The sequence below is a fragment of the Anser brachyrhynchus genome (assembly GCF_964034855.1).
Source record: "Anser brachyrhynchus genome assembly, chromosome: 18".
Lineage (NCBI taxonomy): Eukaryota > Metazoa > Chordata > Aves > Anseriformes > Anatidae > Anser > Anser brachyrhynchus.
Genome location: NC_137711.1, coordinates 5,936,043 through 5,958,366, shown reverse-complemented (window position 1 = coordinate 5,958,366; position 22,324 = coordinate 5,936,043). Strand labels below are relative to the sequence as shown.

The following is a 22,324-nucleotide window of genomic DNA, read 5'->3' as shown; positions in this document are numbered from 1 at the left end:
TGAAAATTAGACCCTTTGTTCTTTTCCTAGAGCAATGACAATTTGTGTCTCAAAAGTAAAATCATGCTGCACCATAAGCTGCGGTTATAACAATATGCTTGTGGTTTTGTGAAGAAGTTTGCAAGTTAAAAAAAAGAAAAGGATTTTGAAAACATAGTTTTGATTAACACCTCCTTCAAGATTTTAAAATCTTGAGAGTCTTTATTTATTTATTTATTTATTTCCTAGCCAGTATTCCTAAGGGGGACTCTTCTCGCTCTATTCTGTTGTAATAGAGCAGCAGTAAAAAATGGGTTGCCATTGTGTTTTAATAATGGTCAGAAAGCTCTCTAGGTGCTTCATGGAGCAGAGCTGCAGGAAATGGGAAATGGGTAGTTCTTATTTTATTTTTACAGGTACTTTTCCTTGCTCTTACTAGTAATTGTTTGAGAACAGAATAAAATTCAAGCGTGTTGCCAGATCTCATAAGCATGAATGTAGGCACCCGAACAATTTCTTTGACTATTCAGATGTTCTGTGGTGGTTTTCTATAAAAAGAAGTTGTGCTCATTTCTGTGTCTAAAGTTTGGATGGGGGGGAATGTTTCCCTTACCGAGGTTATGATATGTGTTCGCAGTTACATTCCCACATTGGACATATGGAAACGGGTATGTTCACAAGGGCTTATTTCTTGGGAAGTAACATTTACCCTCTGAGTTTTGCTTACCTTTTAAATTTCCCCTAGGTATCCTTGTCAAGAAGTTTGCTGGATGGCAAAACCGCCTCTCCTGCGCTATCATTTTGTGGTAAAGAAGGTTGTGTTTGGATCACATTCTAAATAGGCAAAGGTGAGAGGACCAAATCAATGTGTGTGTCAGACTATCTCTTGGCTTATCTCTAAGACCCATACATGTTTCAGATTCTTATCTTCTTTCAAAATGTCTTTATTATTGACTGGGTTTTCCTAATCTGCATGTGCCCAAAGTACAAATACAAATTAACTAATAATTGCATACTTAAATCACTTACATTTGTTGTCTAAGGAGATAGTAAAAGAGATTATCTGGGGTTTTATTCCTTGAAGTGTTACAAACTGACAGTTTCAAGATCAGAAGCACAGCACAGAGTGAACCTTGTGCTAAGGACAGAAGATGGAGTTGGGGAAGGACCAGATGTTGGCGCATTTTACAGGGGTGGAAAGGGAGAACCAGTAGGAGGGAAGGGTGGCAGCACTGAAGAACCAGTTACGTTCACGTCATGCTGTAGAGTTGCATTTGGAGACTGACCTGGTGCTGATGCAAGCTGTTATATGCATGCAGAAGGCATGCAGCGGTATGTATCTATCTATGTAATACAGAGCCTCGCCTCTGGACAGAGGATGCCCCTGGTCCAGTGATCTCCTCCCAGGCTCGCAGCCCAAGCTTGCAGGTGCTCATAGTTTGAGGGTATCTGCAGTTTGCTCTGTTACTGTGTGATATGTACATCGGCCTGGAAACAAGGGCTTTCTGCAGCATTTCTACCAATGACTATGGAAAGAACCAACTAATGATTATTTATCAAAGACTGTGTTATTCTAGAGTGGCAAAAAGGATGACAACAGTCATGGTAGGTGGGATTGCTCCTTCTTCACAAGCCTTGTGTCCTAAATGTCTTAAGCATTTGTCCATGGAGTTTTGTCATACATACTCTCTATTTTTGGCACTTACTATTACATTTCCTAAGGCAGACTAAAGCTCTTTTAACTCACTTCTTTTACGTCAACACCACACACCTGGACCTTCTTCAGGTTGCTGAAATATGCAGTTCTAATAGTGCCTAAGTGTAACACTCGCTGTACATGCTGGCTGCATGTCACGTTTTGATGGATGCGTTGCGATTACTCTTAAAACAGTAAAATTCAATAACTTTATGAAGCTGTTTACATTGGTTACAAATAGTAATTACTGTTATATAAAATAATTAGTAGTATTCAGTTGAACTTCCAGTGTTTTTACTTGAACCTAATTCTCAGTGTAAGACTTGGTCACTACCAGTCATTTCTATGTTAATTTTAATGGGTTTTTAATAGTAATATGTAAAGTAAATGAACTGAACATTTCAGTAGAGATCTGGTAGAATGAATGGAAATTTCAGAATAATCTGAGTGGTATGTTAATTGCTTGGTAGTTACATTAAACTGAATAGCAAAGTGAATGGTATTCAAAAGAAGCTGAAAATACTCTTCTGACTCCAAGATGGCATGTTAATTTAAGTTTTAAAGGCTTTCTAATTTAAATAATTGTGTTAAATTTTACCGTCTGTCATCTTATAAAATCAAAGTAATGAACTTAATAGCAGAGAACATATTTGAAAACATCTTTGTTGGAGCTGACTGAAAATTTTAACATAACTGGTTTTGATCACAAATAGTAATTTCATCAAATAGAAATGTTATCAGAAAGCATGATGATTTTTTCAACAGAATAAAGTAAAATAATTCCTTTAGAATTTTTCACTTTCATGTTTTTTGAGATTCGCAAAGAATTTCTTTGGATGACTTCTTAGTTCTGGTTCTATGATAAATATCCAATTTTTTGTATTGATTTGATACTTTGAAATGGATTACTTTTGGAATAGAAATTTTATGACAAAGTTAAATCATATTAATCAGAATAGTTCTGTATTTTGTTTAGTGGCATGGTGAAATAACCAATATATTTGACTAGAATTGAATTTCTGAGTTCTTGAACCCATCATCTTGGAATAGGTGTTGGGATATAAAGCTTATCACTTTTTTTTTTTCCTTTCCTGTGAAGTGCTAGGCATGCTCCTTGACTGTTCTTCTCTGCTATAAAGCATCATGTGTAGAGAATTAAGAATGAATGAGGTAAGCACATAGTTAACGAAGTTCTGAAGTGCCTTGCTGAATTTCGCTTTGAGGGGAATTAGCTGGAATATGTCAGGCAGTAGCGATCATAAAGGTATAGAGCGAAGTACTAAGCTATTACTGAAAAATTACCATCTTTGAGATGTTTACTGTTGTAGCTAGCTAACTGCACTTAGCTCATTGGTAGCTATGTGAAATTTAGTGGTTTGCAATCAATGTCTAGCTTGCTGTAACGTTTTCATCTGAAGCTAAACCACCACATATACTTTGAAAAATAAGCAAAATTCACTGTAGGTTCAGGATTATTGCTTAATAGTGCCTTCCTATTTATTTTTGGTATGGAAAGTGGAAAGATTAAATTTCATTGGCTTTATTTACAGAAACAGAAATCCTTGCTTTTCATGCCTGTCACAGCAAATTGGTTTATTAGGAAAAAAAAAAAAAGAAGCAAAGAAGTTGGAGTAAATATTTGCCATTTTCTGCAGAGAAAAATGTTAACCGTGGAAGTATTTATTCACACAAGAAACCTGGTCTAAGTGTTACATTTATGTACTCACGATAGAGATGGTAATCGTGATTGCTCATCACACCTTGTGCAGTCACTTCTGTTTGCCTAAATTAACTGCATCAGAGCAACAGTGCTGCTGTGGCATGGGCTACATGAGGGACATGAAGGAAAGGGGGATTCCCTTCTGTATGACAGTTGGCTTAGCTGTTTCCTGGTGTTGTCTTTGGATTTTTGTCTGTGCACATTACCAGCCAAAACTAACCTTCATTGCAAAACCGACTTGGTACATAAGTAGATATTAAACCACTGAGCCCATAAATTATTTCTGTTTGCTCGCCTTCAGTCTGTGAAGGCAGATACGTAATATCGTTTTGGCACAAAAGAAAGTCCAGAGTGTGTTTGGCTGGGCCATGGCCATTCATGCTGCTTTAGCTGATGATTTTACCGATGTCCTCCTGGAACAGAAGGTTTGTCTAGACTTCAGTTAACAGTAACATCAGTGAGCGTCCCAAAGTGACAAGAATGAAGTCCCCCGAGTGGTTTGCAGATGCTTTGCCAGCATCTCCTTTGTTGTCGTGTTTCTTCTTGTTTTCTTACTTTCCTTCCATTTTTGCCATTGTTTAAATGAGCTTGCAGCAGCTTTTAATTACTGCCTTGTAAAACTCAGTTCTGTCAGTTCATGTGATGTTTGTTGAACTTTTCAGATTATTTCGGGTCTGTGGAGCTTATGCCTGGTGGGACTTGTGTGGAGGTTTGGGCTCATTAAGCCTTTGCATAGCAAAGCCAGTGTGGAAACAAATTTGTCAGACTTTATTCACCTGTAACTGCGTGTGTGTGTTTGATTGTTGGTTTTGGTTGGTTGGGCTTTGTTCTGTTTTTTACCTTCAGTTGGGCATCTCTGCATGATGATGCTTGTAAAGGGAAGTGATAGGACTCAAACAGCAAAAGAAAATCTGACACTGAAACCACAGAGTGTTGTGACCACCATAAAAATCAATTGGTAATTCTTTGCAGGGGCTTGAAACTCATTTTCCATCCATTTACTCTATTTACTTACCCTCTTTCACTGTGCTTCATCACCACAGCATCAAACACAGTTGATCAGCAAGAGATTTTACGGATGAAAATGAAATGATGAATCTTAGAATATTTTCTTCTCTCATAATTGTGGTAATTAGAATCTAAAAAAACATTAAAGCATAGTTCTGATGTTGAAAGCTGTGTTTGAATTGAGCTTCCAGTCTCAAAGTGATTCTTTTTGCCCAGCTCTTTGTGTTCCTTCTTACAGTAGATCAGTCCAGATTTCCATATTCAAGCATACTCAGCCTTGCAAAATTTAGCTTTGGACTTAAGTTGAGAACTTCCTAACAGTTTCTAGCTTCAAGTTGGTCATGGGATGATTCAAAACCTAAGTGAAAGATTTTGCATACCATTGCTCTTAATGGATCCAGACTGGGAAGACATGCAATGCAATTTCTCTGTTATTAATCAATAGCAAAACCAAATTGCCCTTGATAGTAAGGATGTTTCAGGATCATTAGAATGATCTTCCTGGTTGTTTTACTGGCAGTGTCTGTGTTACAGCATGGTTTGATTTTGCTGCCGGCCAGGAAAATTCAAATCTACTAACTCAGTGCCTCAAGGCATCAAAATTGTGTTTGTTGGGTTGGGAATGAGCTGGACTTGGTGCTGCTGCAGCGAGGGAGATTTGGCCTCATTGGGAGTGACTGTTGATGCACCCCCTAGGTAAGCAATCAATAATATTGATCTGCCTGGGTGAATTGTGTGCTGCTTGTGAGGCAGTGGCACATGCTGCAGACTAATAGGAGAACGAGCCGGCTCACCAAGCTGCTGCTGGCTTGAATTACAGGAATTAGAAGTGACGGATGTTGGGAAGGCTAAAGGATTAGCTACTACCCAGGTTAGTGCAGTCTAATCAGGGACTAAAGATGATGTATACACTTGGCTCTGCTGCCCAGTGCCTACCTGGGTGGTACACGTGGACATGGACCCTTGGAGGGGACTGGCATCTTCTACACTTGTGCACCTCAGGTGAGGCAGTGTGAGCTAGGTCCCTGTAAGGCAGCTGCGGTATCGCACAAAGAAAACAGAAAATGGAAGCTGACAAATTGTTTCTCTCTAAACTGAATATTCTAATAGCTTTTAGTTGCTTTCATTACTTTCCACGGGTACAAGGAGAGCTCTAGTATAAATATTAATATTATGAATGAAACATGAGTCCCTTTTATCTGAGTAGGGTCTTCAGATTCACTTAGTTTCTTTCTGGTAGAATGATTGATGGAATGTCTCATTCAGAACCAGACTGACAACAGAAATTATAGTTAAGGAATACTCTAATTTTTAAAGCGTTTAGCTTAGATGTTAGTAAGAGTTGAACACTTTTTAAATGTTCTGAAAATAATCTCTGCTAACACAATCTCACTGACAGTCATTAAGAAAGCTTCACATATTGGCAAACTTTTCCTTCTTTATTTCCCCATCCTGCTTCAGAATCTGTTTTTCTTTCAGTACAAATGTGCTATTTATGGAGAAGCTTTTGCTGGGTAATCGAAACAATTTCGTGATAAGGAACTTATAGCCACCTCTAATTCCAGTGTAAGGAGGAGGATGAAATCTCTACACTTGAATATACTTTTGATAATTCTTCGGAAGTACAAACAAATATTTTACTCACCTGTGCACAGAACTTATATGTGACAGTATCTAACTTCTTTCACACCCCAGATAGCACAGGGTGCTGACAAGGGCTGCAGATATTTGCCAAACAGATGTGACCACTTTCTCCAAAAGCCTGTTGATGTGCTGGCACTAACTGTAGCTAAAAGTGACTTGTGCCATAACTACCTCCTAGATTCTGTCATCTGGAGCAGGAATAGTCTGAGATCGAAGTATAGAAGTAACACCAATTCTTTGAAAAGAGGACAAATATAAATTTTTATCAAAGCGGCTAATAATTAAAGATGCAATTCCTGAAGTTCTCTGCTATGAAATCTTTAAGAGGCTCTAGAGAGTGTATGTGGCTCTACAGGAGAGAGCAGATTTCAGTAGTCAGTGGTAAAAGCCCTGATCAGGGGTTACATGGCTGAAACTTGTCACCGTAAGGATGGAGATGATCTTTCTGCTGAATCCTACTGTAGTAGAACATGGTTTTACTCCGTGGGTGGAGCAGCTTTCTGTGGAATTTCTTGTAGAGTCTCTGTATAATCAGCTCCTGTGTCTACTCCCCAGAAGAAGAGGTCTTTCTGATAATTATTTGCTTTCTGTAGAGAATGTATTTCTTTTCTTCACAGGCAGAAATTTTACTCCAAAAGCACCTAGCTCCCCAAATCAAAATCTCACATGATCCGTTCATTCATTCAACTAGGAAATACAAAATATACTTGCACGTTTTTCCACTGAAAATAAGAAGTGTGGTAATAGGGTAGTTATGTTTCAAACACTTTTGCGTATGCATTAAGACATGTATAAATTTACTTCCAGTTTAAATACTGATGTGCATATTTATATTTGTATGTGAATGTACCTGAATGCTTGTTTTTTTGAACAGATTTTTCCTCTATGGTATTGCAGAGCTTTGAAAAAATCAATTCTTTTGAGTTAAAGCAATATTGCTGGAAAGAATGATCATCACTGGCTTTAATGTGCTTAGGAACTAAGAGTTGTATGCTTGATCAGTCATAGCAGAAAGTCTTTTGAAGGGGGATAGGTATTTTATTTCAAGTTAATTATTTTAAATGAAAATCATACTAAGGAACAGCTAGCCAAGACAATATATGAACCTCGTAAGATAGGTCATGGGTTTTCCTGTCAAAAAATGTCATATAACAGACATCTCTTTTGACAATTTAAGTGAGTATATGGCATCACAGTCTGATTCTTTTTACTACCGTGATTAGTTTGCTTTAACTTGGATTTTGTGATCACATTTTATAGCCATTACATAGACTGTGTTCTCTACGTGTATTTATATGTTTAAAGCCTCATCAAAAACTTCTAAAATAAAAATAAAGCTCTAATAAATATAGCATTATTACAAGTTCTGCAGGATTTGATTTTTATGGTAGATTATGTATTTCTAGAGCTACATGATGGAATTAAAAATATATATTTGATATTAAAATACATAAAAATTCAAGATTATTTCTTAAAGGTATGAAGCAGAAAACAATTATACAGTTGTTAGGTAAGTGGAGTACCTGTAACAGTAGGAACAGTATTTTCATCTCTTATGGAGAGCTGTGTTGGCAGGATGGGCACTAACAGAATCTCTGCTGATATTGGACTGATGAAAAGCAGAAGTATAAAAATGAGGCTTAGTGCTGTGTTCAATTTGAAAAGATGTCTGCACCCTTCTCTTTATTCTACATTTTCCTTACAACATTCAGGCTTTCATTTAAAAATAACTTTCTCCTCCTTTCCTGCCAGGAAGTTATCAGCTATCCTTGTGTAAATCTGTGCTGACACATGTTAATTCAACCTTGCTGAGAACTGTCTACTTTTAAATTGCAGTGGCAGCAAATCCATAAACTCTAGAATTTACTGAGGGTCACATCAGTATTAAGATGCATCAGCACAGCAGTCTCAAACCCTGGTCCTGCAAATGGCCATGCTTACAGGCAACCAGCTGAAGCCCTGGAGAAGTTACGAAGTTCTTCCAAGGACAGAGCTGGAGCATTAGTCTTCACAGAACACGAGCATATTTATTCAGTGGGAATAAAGATCTGGTTGGACCTTAGTTCAGCTGTGTCATAACTGAACGACATTAAAATGCTTAGGGTCAATCTTGGAGGTGTGCAATATGATATTTAATACCTTGTGCAAGTCTCTGGTCCTGTGTATAATGGCACTGGTCACATAAAAGGTCACAAATGAGCCCATGTTAGGAGTAGAAATATCCACTAGAGGTGCATATATGATCATATAAATGAGCGTAGATGACCACAGAGATGAACAAATCTCACAAGCTGGCTTCTTGGCTGCCCATTGGTGCAAAGAGAACAGATTTTAATAGTTGGCAAATGAGACTTTTAACCTAATCACAACAAAGCTGTTTATTTGCTACATCTCCTGAGTTTGGCAAGGTTATACACGGAGAATTAAAAGGAGCTTATTTGAGATAAGCAGTGAACAAATGGGTAGTGAACAAATAGATGAGGCAAGGAGACAGCACTGGTCAGCCTCACGCAGTCACTAGCTACCAAATTTGCTGGGTATTTTTGGAGGGGTCACTAAAAAGAAGACTGATTTTTGTCTGTGGCTGCTGCACAGAGCCAGTCCAGAAAAGCGCATAAGCTCTGTTTAAAATCATTCCTATTTAGAAAAGCCATCAAGTTTAAATGCTTAGCTTTTAAGTATTGCTTAAGCCCATTGGCTTCAACAGGACTTAAGCTGAGGGTCCTTAAGGAACGGGGATAATTCACTGAATCAGGGCCACAGAGAACAACAAAAAAATATATTTTCTCAGGTACTGGATGTACTTCAGTTCTCCTCCAGAAAATATGCATTGCATGCAAAAGATGTTGCTTAATTTTTGAAGTAAGTAGAATCATAGAATCATTAAGGTTGGAAAAGACCTTCAAGATCATCTGGTCCAAGTATTTTTAAGCAGTGCAAGTGCTTGCAGTGTTGAGACCATAACTTCCAGGATGGTTTAAGTACGCTCTCTAAACAAAATCAAGACTGACAGTATATCTGAATGAGGAAAAAAAAGGGAGGGGAGGGGGGCAAGAAAACCTGTATTTTAAAACTGTGAAATCTTGGTGTCTATATGGATAAGTGCTTCATAATTCAGTAATAATGTAGTCATGCATTTAAAAAAATCTAGGATTAGAAAAGCATGTAATTACTTTTTCACATTTTGCTTCTTTTCCTATGCACACACCAGACCTTCCTTTCCCCAGCTAGTTGCTATACAGTGAAAGGTTTAGAAAACACCTGAGTGCAGGAAGATATACAGAAGGTAGAAACGTGCATATGCCTCTGTTTGCAGGTAGAGTTATGCAATATGCTTTTCAAAATCTGTTTGTTTGTATGTTTTTAATTGTACTGCAGCTATAATCTTCCTTACATTATATTTATTTATATAACAGCAGTCCTTTATCTAGCCTTATCAAGAATAGGGTTCTTTTTCCTTCTTCATCCATTGGCCTCTGATGAGCTTTTTTTGTGTCCTTTAAGAGTCTGGAACAGAGTTTTACCAATGGTGCTGAAAAAAAGGCTAACCCTTTATAGCAAGTAATACATTAATTTGTCCTTTCTGGAAAAATGTCTTCGCCTGAGGCCCTGATTCACCATGCTCTGAGGAAGAAAGAGTATTTTTTCCACAGGAGTAATGGTCCAGCCAGGGGAATGTCACTTAGCACCAAGGGATGTCAACATCGCAGAGCATTTGCTAATTTCATCAAGATTAATATAATCCTTGGCACTTGGTCCTAAATCATTGGCGACAGCTCATGGCAAAATGGGAAATATCACAGGGACCAATGACACTTTCTACAGCTTTCCCTTCAGCAATAACACTTCTGACGTATTTATCTTAATTAGCAGCAGCAGGAGAAAAAGAAAGAAATAGAGACAGAGAGAAATTTGATTGAATTTGAGAAAGATCATAATTTAGAGTGTGTTCTCTGTACAATTCCAAATGTAGATTTTTGACAGAGAGAAAGGAACACAATTCACTCAAATGAAGGGCAAAAAATGTCATGAAGCTTACTGGAATATATTTCATAATTTTTCCTTTTGTTAAGCATTAGCTCTAAATTTGAAATAATAAATACATCAGTATGTAACTTGTTCAGAAAGGCTTCCATTCCTTTATAGTAAAATCTTCCCAGCAATGGAAAAATAACAACAACAAAAAAGCAGTGTCCTTGCAGGCAGCTGAAAACTGAATATTTCAAGTTGTTTAAGTTTGAAATGCCTTTAAAATAAAAAATAAATGGGTGGAATGAAATATAAAATATATTCCTAGATGATTCAATTATCCCATTCTGTTCTGTGTTTTTGGAGTATCCTTACTCCTACAGCAGTAAGTGTAGGGGTGCTTCAGAGCAGTGTCATGAGGAGCTCAGCAAGCCCTGTCTGTTCATCCCCATTTCCAATGATATATGGTTGTGAAAGTGTAAGGTCAGTCAGTCTCAAGTACTTAAAAAAAGTACTTTTTAAAATTAATAGGATGCCTGCTTTTCAATCCACCAGGCTATCTCTAATAGTTTATAAACATCTATAATTTTGAATTGTTGAAATTGAAGAAAAATAGGAATTCTGCTGCTCCCAAGTCTTAACTTTGTTCTTCAAAATTTCTAAGTGAATCTTGCCCATCAGTGCTCTACAATGTGGGATTTTTTATTTTATTTTTTTGGTCCTGTTAAAGAAATAGAACAGCACAGAAACAGTTGGAAAGAGCAACAAAGGTACTGGAAAGAAAGACTGGTAAAGGGATGAATGAACAACTATAAAGAAGGATGTTCTCTGCCAAATTACTGGAAAAAGTGGTTTAGGCCTTTATAGAGGCAAGAGTGGGCAAAATCCAATAGCTCAAGATGTATAAGATAAAATGGTTCTGAAAAGCAGTTACAGAAGGACTCTACAGTAATAATGGCCTTATAAAACCCCCTTTCATGTACAAGGTTTTGAATTGCTTAGTCTGACATGCCTGTGCAAAATGAGGTACACCTCCTTTATAGAGGCGCCGATGGGGATTGCTGAATGCAGCTGGACGCACAAACCCCGCATGTACCTGTATGTTACCTGTATTGCTGTGGTAGCTTGCATATATCACATGGTAATTATACACCTAAGGTATCAAAAAACCTGCACTCTATGGGAAAACTGAGTTAGCTGAGGACTAACTTAGTGTGTAGCATTGCTGCTCACACCAATATTTCTGTTCCCTGACTAACTGGATTGTTTCTGGGAGGTGAGCAATATTAAAGTCATCTTTTTTCCCTGCTGTCAACTGTATCAGGTGCATTTTCTCCTCATTGAGAAGTATCTAATAAGCTCAGATCTGCTCACTTTCATCTTTTGGAGATACTGTACGTACATTGAAGGCCATTTGGTCTTGTAGACAGATTTCTCCTCCTGTCACATGCTTGGGAATCATAATATCCTGACCAGCTTTACCTTGGGAGGCAGATACTCATTATTACAATTCACTTGCCAAATGAACAGATCTTCTTGCAGAAACCGATTGAGAATTTATGCATTTTAAAGCAATAATCTTTATAAAAAGCAAACTTTCCCTGGGGAAGAAAAAAAGTGCATATGAGAATAAAATGTTTAACCATGCAGGTTATCACTGGTAAGTGAACTGTGAATATTTAAAAAATAATAATAAAAAATCCCAAAGCCAGCAGAAGTGTTTGGGTGTGATGCTCTGTACAGACAGCTGGCTGGGATATCTGTGCAGATGAGTCCATATGAGCATTATCAAATGTGTGAGCAATGGAGAAACGTCATGCTTAGCCTATTCTGAATTCTACTTGAATTGAGCAGACTATTTTAGGTATTAGAGTCAAGGCATTAGCAGTTTGTAACACCTTAACTGGTGGGTTCACTTGGTGGGTGGGAATAGACAAATGTTTTCAGCAAGCAGCTCAGTCTCGCTCAGTGAAATAAAATTGAATTTGGCTATCTTGCTAAAAATGTACTTGTGGATAATCCAGCTAGCCTGTATCATGACTCATTCTCAGTCCCTTGTTAGTGGGATGTCACACTATGGATGTGACAAAAGCCGTGGTGCTACTGCAGTCGCAGAGGAGAGGTCTCCCCTTTTGCTGTGAGGGTGTGAAGAGGAGGTTGGATTCCACCAGCACTGGTTCAGGCTTTGGGTTTCAACTATTGCCAGAATTTAGGTCCCTTCCAACCAAAGTTGTTTGAACTGATCCACTTAAGTTAAACAGTTCCAATCCAGCAAAATATATGGTCTGGTTATGGGAAAATGCTGAGCAGACTGGCATCGTTAAGTCTGAATGAACTCCTGTGTCTTGAGAAAACTCAACAGATTGCAGCGTGTGGAGAGGCAAGGTACTGCCCTGCTGCTTTGCTCAGATGCAATTTCTAGAATCATTTGGAAATCCCAAACCTGCCCCTCTGTAGAGCACATCTCCACGCTGCAGGTGCAACCACACCGATGCATCCCTGGTGTCTTGGACATGTGCTGGGTGTTGGGAGAGCAGTGCTGTGTGCTGTGCCTATAGAGCAGTGCAAAGAGGGGGTGCCTGTGGCCTCCTTGTTTGCAATTCATTATAATTAAACATTCAGAAAATAATCTGGCTTCGCTTTGGTGTATATCTTTTGTTAGGAATACTGGACCCACGTGAAAGGAAAGGAGAGATGTTTATATGTGTTCCTGAAATTTCCGGTTTCTCCACTTTAGCATTTCTTTGGCATTTCATTTGAGATTCTTATAACTTCCTTTGTCGTACTTGAGATTTATGTTCTCTTGCCACTTACCCAAGTGACTTTATTTTCATATCTGTCAGTTTGAGATGTAACACACAAAAAATCTGCCATCTAGCAATTAGTCTTTTGAAAAATTAATGCTTTTTCAAGACATACAACAGGACTGATTTTTTCTTAGTGGCTTGATCTCAATCTTAGGCTAGAATAAACTCACATAAACTAATAGCAACAATTAAAATCTATTTCTTCACTAGAATGTGCTTCCATTAATCACCTCAATTTTCTTTCTATCCTGTTCCTCAATTTGGGCTTTTTCAAAAACCTTCTTGTGTGAGATCTGATTTTAGTTAAACACCTATTTAGTACTTTATCAGCAAAATTAGCTTCCAGTAGAATGGTGATAAGGTCTTTAAGGCAAGTTGTGCAAACATCTAAAAGAAGACAATTACACTGCTTTTTGTGTTTTCAGTGAACTCTACAGTAAAATATTTGCTCTTATTTTTGAACAACTTGTATTTTAGTTTCCTGTTTGATTGACTGAGTGACACAATTTGGATTTGATTGCATCAGGATGCCTTTTTTCCCCACCTCTACTCCAGAAGTAGATACAGGACTAGATGAGTGAAAAATAATCCCTGTGGCCTAAAAAATAATTAGTGAGAGACTTTAAAGCGAGAAGGTTCACTGATTAAATTAAAATTCTTTGCACAATCACTGTGATTTTAGAGATAGGCAACAAAAACTAATTTTACAGTCTAGGGAAGGACAGGTTGAAGGTGTGCTCATCAAAAGAAACAAAAAAAAAAAAACAAAACAAACAAAAACCAAAACAAGTGGCAGAAGATCATATTGCAATATGAGTTACCGTGAGACCTGATGTGAAACTTAAGTGCTCCCACACTCACTAAGACCCCCATTTAGGAAAACACTGAAACGAGTGTAGAGCTATGCAAAGTAATTCTTGATAGTTGAGGATGGTATGCCTAGATTTGTAAGGGGTCGACCAGCTAACCCTGGTCCCACCTGAAATATTTGGGATGGACACTTTGAGGATTTCTTCTTTAAAGCACATAAGCCTCTGACCTGGAATTGCTACAGCAGGGTAGCTGCTTTATGCTGCAATAATTGCTATGGAAGTAGTTCAGCTCTGGTGAATCTGAGATACAGGGCATCATGCACCCCATACGTCACAGGCGAATATTGACCAGGGATGTTAGTAAGTGCCTGTCGCCTGCACACTCCACACTACGGCCTTGTCCCTCTCTGTGAGGGGGCTGTGCGATACAGGGCATGGATAACTGTGTGTACTGATAGAGCATTGCTCTTGTTTACATCTGGTGGCTCTGCCTTGGGTAAATCAATCTGTACTGCTTAATTATTCTGTAGATTTCCAGAAAAAGCACCATCGGATTTGAAGGAGAGGGAAAGATTAGCCTGACTTCAGTGAACGGGGGTTGTGTGCTGGTGGAGGAGGCACAAAGGCAAGGCTTAGGGCTGCTTCTGGAGATGCTCCACGGGGCCTGTGTTAAGGGCTCAGGTGGAAATTAAAGGTGCTGTGGGCCCTGTGCTGGTCCTTTGCACAAGGGTGAATTTTTCCTCGGGCATGGAAAGGGGCTACAGTTGCTGCCACAAACAGATTTCTCATTCAGCTTCTGGTCTCTTCATGCCTCACAGGTACTCCACAGGGAGCCTCCTCTGCTGTCGGCTCTGAGAAGTGGAAGGTTTTGTGCATATATTCAGTTCATTCTGAAATCTCAGATGTCATCTCCTCAGCCCATTTCCATAATTACTTATGTGGAACCACATCTTGCAGCCATGATGAAAATGGAAAAGAAAGAAAGAAAAGAGTAGGAGTTAAAAACAAAAGAAAGAAAAAAAGAGTGTCTAAAAACCCCACTAGTCTCTGTCTGCCCAAACCATGGAGCTGATGTCTTGCCTAGGGGAATCTGTGCAAAGATCTTAGTTCTGTGTCTTTTTAGCCTCATTCCAGAAGTCCCGATTTCAACTTGTGTGAGATAAAAGAGCATGTGTTTTTCAGTATGTTTTAATTAGCTGTGGTTTTCAGAATCTATAATTTATATAACTTTAACTATGAGAATCTACTGACACCGAGTCAATTTTTTGGATTTTCGCTTTTTTGGGTTTATTATTTGTAAAGCTCCTGGTTTTTAATATTTAAATAATCATTCTTGACTTTGAAATCGTTCCACATCTTCCCAGTTCATTTCTCTCTCCCATGTGGGCTGGACTCCCAGATCTCTTGTGATTTGTGGCAAATTTCCCACAGAACTCTGTGACTAACCCCAGCCTTACCAGTGTGGTTATTGCCTTGGTGACTGCTGGAAGCTGTACGGCACATTTGCAAAGGGAACTGACTGGACAACACGTGCTGCAGCACCCCCTCCTTTCTGTCCTCTCAGGATGCTGTGGGGTTTTGGTTTCATTCTAGAGGTAGTGATTAACTATAGTTCAGTCCTATCACTTTGGGAAGCAAATAACCCAGTCCAATTTTTTTTGGTTAATTGATGGGCTGAGTAGTCCATAGCAAGTGTTTTAATTTTGGTCTGTCTCTGAAGTTATTAACATTACAGAAATTAATTATCATATGTGCATAAAATTGCCTTAACCAAATTGCATTTCTTCCTGGGAAGATTACCGAGCAGATATCATTCTATTGCCGCAATTGTACTGTAAAGGCAAACGTTTGTATTGTGTTATCTCAACTAAACTTAGGAGTCTATAGTCTTGTTTTATTAAGTGTCTCACACAGATTTATAGTTTCTTCTAGCTTCGTATCAAGCTCTTCTCTGCAGGGAGTGAAGAAAATATTTCTAAGCCTATAATGTTCATCTTTTCCTGACATGCTTTATTGTGATATTAATTATATTTAAATAACATTCATTAAAACTGTACTTGTCCCTTCAAGATTTTAAAATCGGTGTCAGGGAAAATGAAAGCCTTTGTTTCAAATTCTCTTTCTGATTATCTTCTCTCTAATTGACTTTCACTCCTTTCCAGTCAAGTTTTAATTTCCTTGTGTGGCTATATAAAACTGTCCAGTTCTATTTTTCTTTCTTCCATCTTGCTTTGCATTTCTGGCCTACTGTTGTGTAACTGATCCATTTTCATTGCCTACTAAGTACTGTGCACAATGAAGACCCTAGGATGTGCCTGTGAAAAAGTTGTGGTCAAAGCGCTCTTTGCAGACCGATTTTTATTTCATATTAATTTTACTTAATGGATTTAATCCTAGATTTGTTTACTAGTTTCAACTATAAAACCCAGAAGATTTCTGATCCCCACTGAGGAAGAGCACATGTATGAAACTGTGTAACTTCACAGTCAACTGTGAAGAGGTGTAACACAATAATACCAAGACATAATTGAGATGCATTGGATGTTTATCATGACTATACTGACAAGAATTTGATCACCCAGTGCCATTTAACAGACTGTCTCCCAGAAGTTTGTTCTGCTTTCTAGGTTGTGTTAATGGTCTGACAGAAGTTCAAAACTTACTGCACATCTTGTTGGCAAAAAACAAAGGAAACAAAAAGCCCCAAACCAAAACTGTAACATGCAAATAGATACTTCATCAATGTATTCTTTAAAAGAGGAGTTATCAGTATGCTTTGTATTTTTAAAGGAGGAAAAATAGAACCACTAACAGGACACCCGGGTGTTGTGTCTCAGCTAAACAATATTCCTTCAAAAACATGCTTCTACTTTCATGGTGTTTCTTATTCACGGCTGCCAGATCAGAGTAGACGTACCTGTTGATGCTGACCTGCATGATAACATCCCTGTGAAGTTCAATAGCTAACGACGTGTCAGCAGACCAAGGTGCACTTTGAATATAAAGTCGGCAGGGAATTAACTGGGGCTTTGATTCCTTTGCCATCTGGTGGTAGTGAACTTAGCATTCCCTGAGGGGTGGGGAAGGAGTATTGCTCCTTTTGCGGTATTTTGCCTACTGGAGAAAGATACAGTTGATTGAATGGAATGCTTAAAAACCATTGCCACATCTGAAAGTATTATAAGGAGGAAGATATTTGTAAAGATGAAAAGAAGTTACCTTAATGTCAAAGTCAAGGCACAAAGTAAAAGTCAAAGCACAAGTAAACTGAGAGAAAAGGCTGTCAGAGAATGAACTCAGTCTTCATCGTTGATAAATATTGGCTTCATGAAGTACAGTGCAGGATGCAACATCTCCAAGGCAGAATTTTTTTAATACTTTCTTTGACATCACAAGGAGCTGTTGTATTCCACACTACATCAAATATATGTTTGCCAGCAGACTTTATTAACTTATTAAATCAGCAAGAAGAAATAGCCACTTTGTTCTATTTAATTTAAAACAATAAAACTAAATAATAAAAGTGTGGCTTCATAATGTAGTCTCATGTTAGATAAGAAGGTCCTTTATTCAATATTAGAATTTCTTTCAGTATTAATGGAGTTTTCTTTACGTCCATATGTTTAAGTACGTGACACTACATAGGGGCCTATATGTTTGATAGCATGTGCCATATAATTAAATGTGAAAAGTCTTTGTTGATGCAACTAATAAGGTTCTGAATTTAAATGCACACAAGTCTATAAAGTGAAACTTATACAAAATTAAAGAAAAAAGGAGACACGATTATTTAGGTTGCATATATCGTATGTGAAGGTATGATAACTTTGATAAGAACATCAAGCTTGTATTTTCATAGATTCACAGAGCTTAAAGCCCTGCCTACCCTGTTGTGTCCTACAGCCATAGACTTTTTCCAGACAACTTCTGTATTAGATTCATGTTGTCCATGTTGGGGAAATGTAAATTTGTGAATTTATAAATGAGAATTTGTAAATTTAATGAAGGTCTGAGTAGTCTGTTGAGCATGTCACCCTAAGATAATGTTGAAAACAGAATTTAAAGAATGGGGTGACATGAGGAGTGATAAGAATATCCAGAACTAGTAATTTTAAATCCTCAGCTTCACAATCTAACCTGTCCCCTAACTAACTGAGGTTTCTCTGTCAGCCGGTCACTTCACTGGTGTACCTGAGAGAATTTCTTGTACTTTCCTTCCAAGTCACCAACACTAGCTGGACTTGGACAGAAAAAAATTGTTTGAAGAAGTGATAAGGGTCTGATCTGGCAGTTGCTTTGATATTATGCTATATATATCTGGAAGAATTACATCAATTTTTAAATCCCGTTCTTGATTTATTTCATATGCAATGATACTGATAGCCTAGAAATCCCTCCAAAAGTACTTGGAGCTTAGCTGAAACACAGGGATGAATGGCATGAGGGAAGGTTATGCGAGTCAAAGCCTGAGTTTGGACCATCAAAAAAAGCCTGTGATCAGAAACAAAAAAAAAAGGGACTTGACTATCTGTTTGATTTTGACACTATATCCTAGAAGTTAGTGAAGTCCCAGTCGTTCCTATTGAAATATCAACTCCTGTAGCTTGAGAAAGCATCTAGAATTATATACAAGTGGCTTGGCTCTTCTGTAAAGAGAAGACCTACCTCATAATTCTTATTTCTTGAATTCATGTTAAAGCCAACAGGAGCTCTGGATACCTGGTGCCATGTCAAGGAAGTGCTCCGTTTGCCCGCTGCAACTCTGAGCTCAGACTCTTGGGTTGTAAATATGGAGGAACTTGTCAAATATCTTGTTTTGGAGCATGAATGTGTTTGTTATTCTCAAGTCTGTGACAGATTTGGAATAGCAATTTTTTGAACTGGCAAAAGCTTTCAAGAGCACCAACAGTAACAGCGTGTCAGTTTTAACAGTGAATTTGGTGTCTTCTGTCAATTTGTGAAACCCCTGTTATGTTATTTTAAATGTTTCTATGTTATTTTAGGTGTTTATTTTTGCATTTGATATAAATGTCTTGAAAATATTTGGAGGCTACAGTTCCAGCTTTTCGATTTATTCTCATGCTTTACTTAATCCACCTGTTTTTCTGCCTGTTCATGTAGAAGTCTGGAGCAGACACAAATAAATATGAAAACATAGGTGCATTGTAGCTTTATTTGTTCTTTTCAATAAATATAGTTTTGATCAACTTTAATACTGTGTTTGATGCAATAGTTTCTCATAACAGCTTCAGGAGCTGAGACTCCTGGTCGATGCTCCCTGTATGCTATAAAACCTGCATCTGAGCCTTCTGCAAAGTTTATAGAAATGGGGTTTGCAAATGAGATACTATTGCTCTGGAATAGTTAGGTGTTGCTATTCTTGCATTATTTTCATTCGCACAAAAGCATGCACAGCTAGGAGTTAGGTCTGCTATCAAAAACTAGGGAAGGGATTTTCTACCAGCACATGGCTAATCAAAATATAAAATACAGAATACTGAAAAGGTCACCATGGCAAACAGCTGTATTGTATTTCACTGAATATATTAAGCATTTCATTTCTAATGTCTCATTCCAAAGACAAAGATTTTAATGAAACTGGAAAATGGCATGAAGCTATTTTTATCTGGGTGTGTGTTGCAAAGCAAATAGGCAGTTTCAGAGTCAGGTTGCTATTATTTATCAAGATCTTTGAGGCCACAGGAATCTAACTGAAGCCAACCACGTCTTACATAAAATAGGCAGGTATTTGATTAATTTATTGCTTTTTTATTATTACTCAAAATAATTAACACTCGCTGCTTACAGTAGTTCCCTCTTTCCTCTTATTTGTAGTCTGCTTTTCAAAATGAAAGATGATTTCGGGAACCACAGCCCCTCTACCCAAACAGGAGGATCACTGTTCTTCACGGAGTTATCTGAAGTGCAGAGGGGTGATTACAAGTCTGTAATGGAACAGCTAGATGGAAAACTCCATTCCTTTCCCAGCTTCAGAACTCTACTTTTTGCCAGGTTTGCAGATGCTTTTTGAATTTTACAAGTACATTAGGAAATAAAACAAACTCGGTGATTGAAATTAAATGCCTTAAAGGATGTGCTTTTTATTTGTGCTGAGATCTCACTTAATGCAAAAGATGTCTCTCAAAATTCCTTATTAGTAGCTTGTCATGCAAAACCATGTACCATAGCCTGTCTCAGGGAAACAGGATAGTGAGCTGTCACCCTCCTGTTATGCTTTCCTGAGAGCCCCGCAGCCTGTCCCCCTTGGGCCCAGACACCTCTGTGTTCAAAGAGTTTTAAATGTGCCACGTACCATGGGACAGGAGTATCTGCAGCAGCAGTATGTGCCTGGTAGGTCACCATGTGGAGTGGGAATGGAGCTCCTTGCTCATCTGGCCATGTGGTTGGATCCTGTGCGTGGTAGAGCTGCTGTTAAGATGGATGTGCCTTGCTTGTGTGTGCAAGGAGGATGGGGATGTAGGCCCTGCCTTGCCCTTGGTTGTTTGTTGTGCCCAAAGGATTAGGTTAGAATTGTCCATAGGTGGGAATTACATGGGCAAAGGCTTTTGGTGTAGAGTACCAGTGTACTGCACGCTTTGTTTAGCTTGTCCTTCTTTCCTAAGAATCAGTAGAGATTTGATGAGGAGATATCACATTTAAATTTAAAAAAAAAAAACACAAGAAAAATCATAAGAGCAAATATGTTTTGTTTTATTGCTATATTTGTAGCCTTAGGTTACAGATTTGTGAACAGAAAGAAGTCTGGTGAGGATAAATGTTGTCTACTAGCCTGTTAAAAGTACACATCTACAGCGCAGTTTCTTTATGCTGAGATTCAGCTGATGTGGAAGTGGTCCATAGCATTCATCAGCCTGACAAATGCTTAATTGGATAATTACTAGGGTGAACAGGGATATTTTTGAGCAGTGATTTGACATGTTTCTAGTGTATCTACCTTTGTACTCCTCCCTTCCGTATAATTATATAAGAGACTTGATTTTGTTTTGAGTAGTTATAATTAAGAGTTCAGTCTGTAGCAGCTATAGATTATTCATGAATCGTCCTTTCTCTTCTGACAGAGAGCAAATCGTGCCACCATCTCAAATCTTACAGCAAATATTTCACATTTCCAGTCCTACTGGGACAAATGCAAGAAGCAAACATTTATTTTTCTTGTAAGTCAGGAAGCAGTCGTGCTGCTGGGGAAGACAAGGTAATGACATGTGCTCCGTGCTGTTTGTCATGTCCCAAGCTCCAGGGATCCAGGTTCTGCTCACTGGGCAAAACCATCCAGCAACGGATACACCTGTAATTGTAAAGAACGAGGGATCGTTTCCAAGAAAGCTGAATGTTTCAACAAAGCCCGTGTAGGTAGGTGTGCTGGAATTACGAGCAGAAAACAGCAGCCGTTTTGGCTGGAGTGCTGCAGAGCAGGGGCTTCCAGGACTCGGGGACCAGAGATTCCCACTGTTACCCTGGGGGAAGCCGCTTTCCACTGCCTGCAGAGAGCGTGCGGGGGCATTAGCGTGGCCAGGCTACAGTCGTTTTTTGTGGAAACACTCCAAAGCATCCCAACTAGTTTTGTATGCTCAAAAATCCTTGGTCCTTTAAAAATAAATAAACCCCAAAGAAGCCATGTTTCAGTTCATTATGTGTACTGAAAATTCCCCTTCCAGTTTTTGTCTGGATATGGATCTTTTGGGGACTGTAATAATGTAAGGGCAGTGTTCCTTGTTTTTATTTTCTGTTGTAAACTCTGGAGTCGTTATTTCTATATGTTGTTACACTGCTGGTTTATTTAACCGACATTTGGAGCAGAGAGAAGGCAGGTGCACTAATGTAGGTGGGATTATACGCTAAATACTGAAGACTGGCTGGAGTTCTGAAATTTGCCTCTCTGTGAGGTTTGATGAGCCAAAAGTCTCTTACTGAGCCTGATGAGGTTTTGTGTACATAAGGGCTTATTACTATAAAGCTAGTTATGGACTAAGAGCACAATCTATTTGGGGGGGGGGGGGGGAATATGAGCTTAATTAATTGTTTAAAATGTTTTTTTCGTGGCTTTCCTGTACAATTATTAGTGTCTCTGACATTCATGATTTTGAGACTTTTACTGAGGGGTGTGCTGTTGCTGCTATTGGACAGAAGAGGATATTTGCTTTCAGGCTTTGTTTTTTAAATAATGGTTCTATTTATTAATTTATTCTGTCTTTTTTTCTTTTCCCTTCTGATTGCCCCCTTTCTCTGCCAAAGATCAGTCTATAAAGTGTGGTCCAACCCCATCTGTAAGCTAAAAGCTGGGGACCTGAAGGCAAAACCGAACAATTAAAAAGAAATTAAAAGGATTTCTGAAGTTGATGATGTGGCGATTTTGTCATTTGGGGAACTGTTGATATATTTTATTCAATGTGGTTGGCAACAGTAATTTGAGAAAATGCTTATTTTGCTTTGTTTTTAAGACATCCACTAATTTAATGTTTTTTCTTTGAGTAACCTTTTGATGAATTATTGCTTATCTTCTATTTGAGTTGAGGTTTGCTGTGTTGTTCTGCTTTACTGTCCCCTGTGTCTGACCAGTTCCCTTGACATTTTCTTAATGAACCTGTTTTCTTCACACACTTATCCAGGGAATAAGCGTACTAAGTTGATACAGTGAGAAATGAGTGTTTGCTTTTCCTGCTCAGCTGAT

At 38.3% G+C, this 22,324-nt stretch overlaps 1 long non-coding RNA gene across 1 annotated transcript in view; it reads left to right on the top strand.

Annotated features, from left to right (window-relative positions):
* LOC308179790 overlaps nucleotides 1-14,428 on the top strand; it is a 54,430-nt gene extending 40,002 nt beyond the window's left edge. The window contains exons 2-3 of the long non-coding RNA XR_013940541.1: nucleotides 725-827; nucleotides 7,884-14,428. This is a non-coding gene — a long non-coding RNA (uncharacterized lncRNA). The remainder of the gene's footprint in view (nucleotides 1-724; nucleotides 828-7,883) is intronic.
* The last annotated feature ends 7,896 nt before the right edge of the window (nucleotides 14,429-22,324 follow it).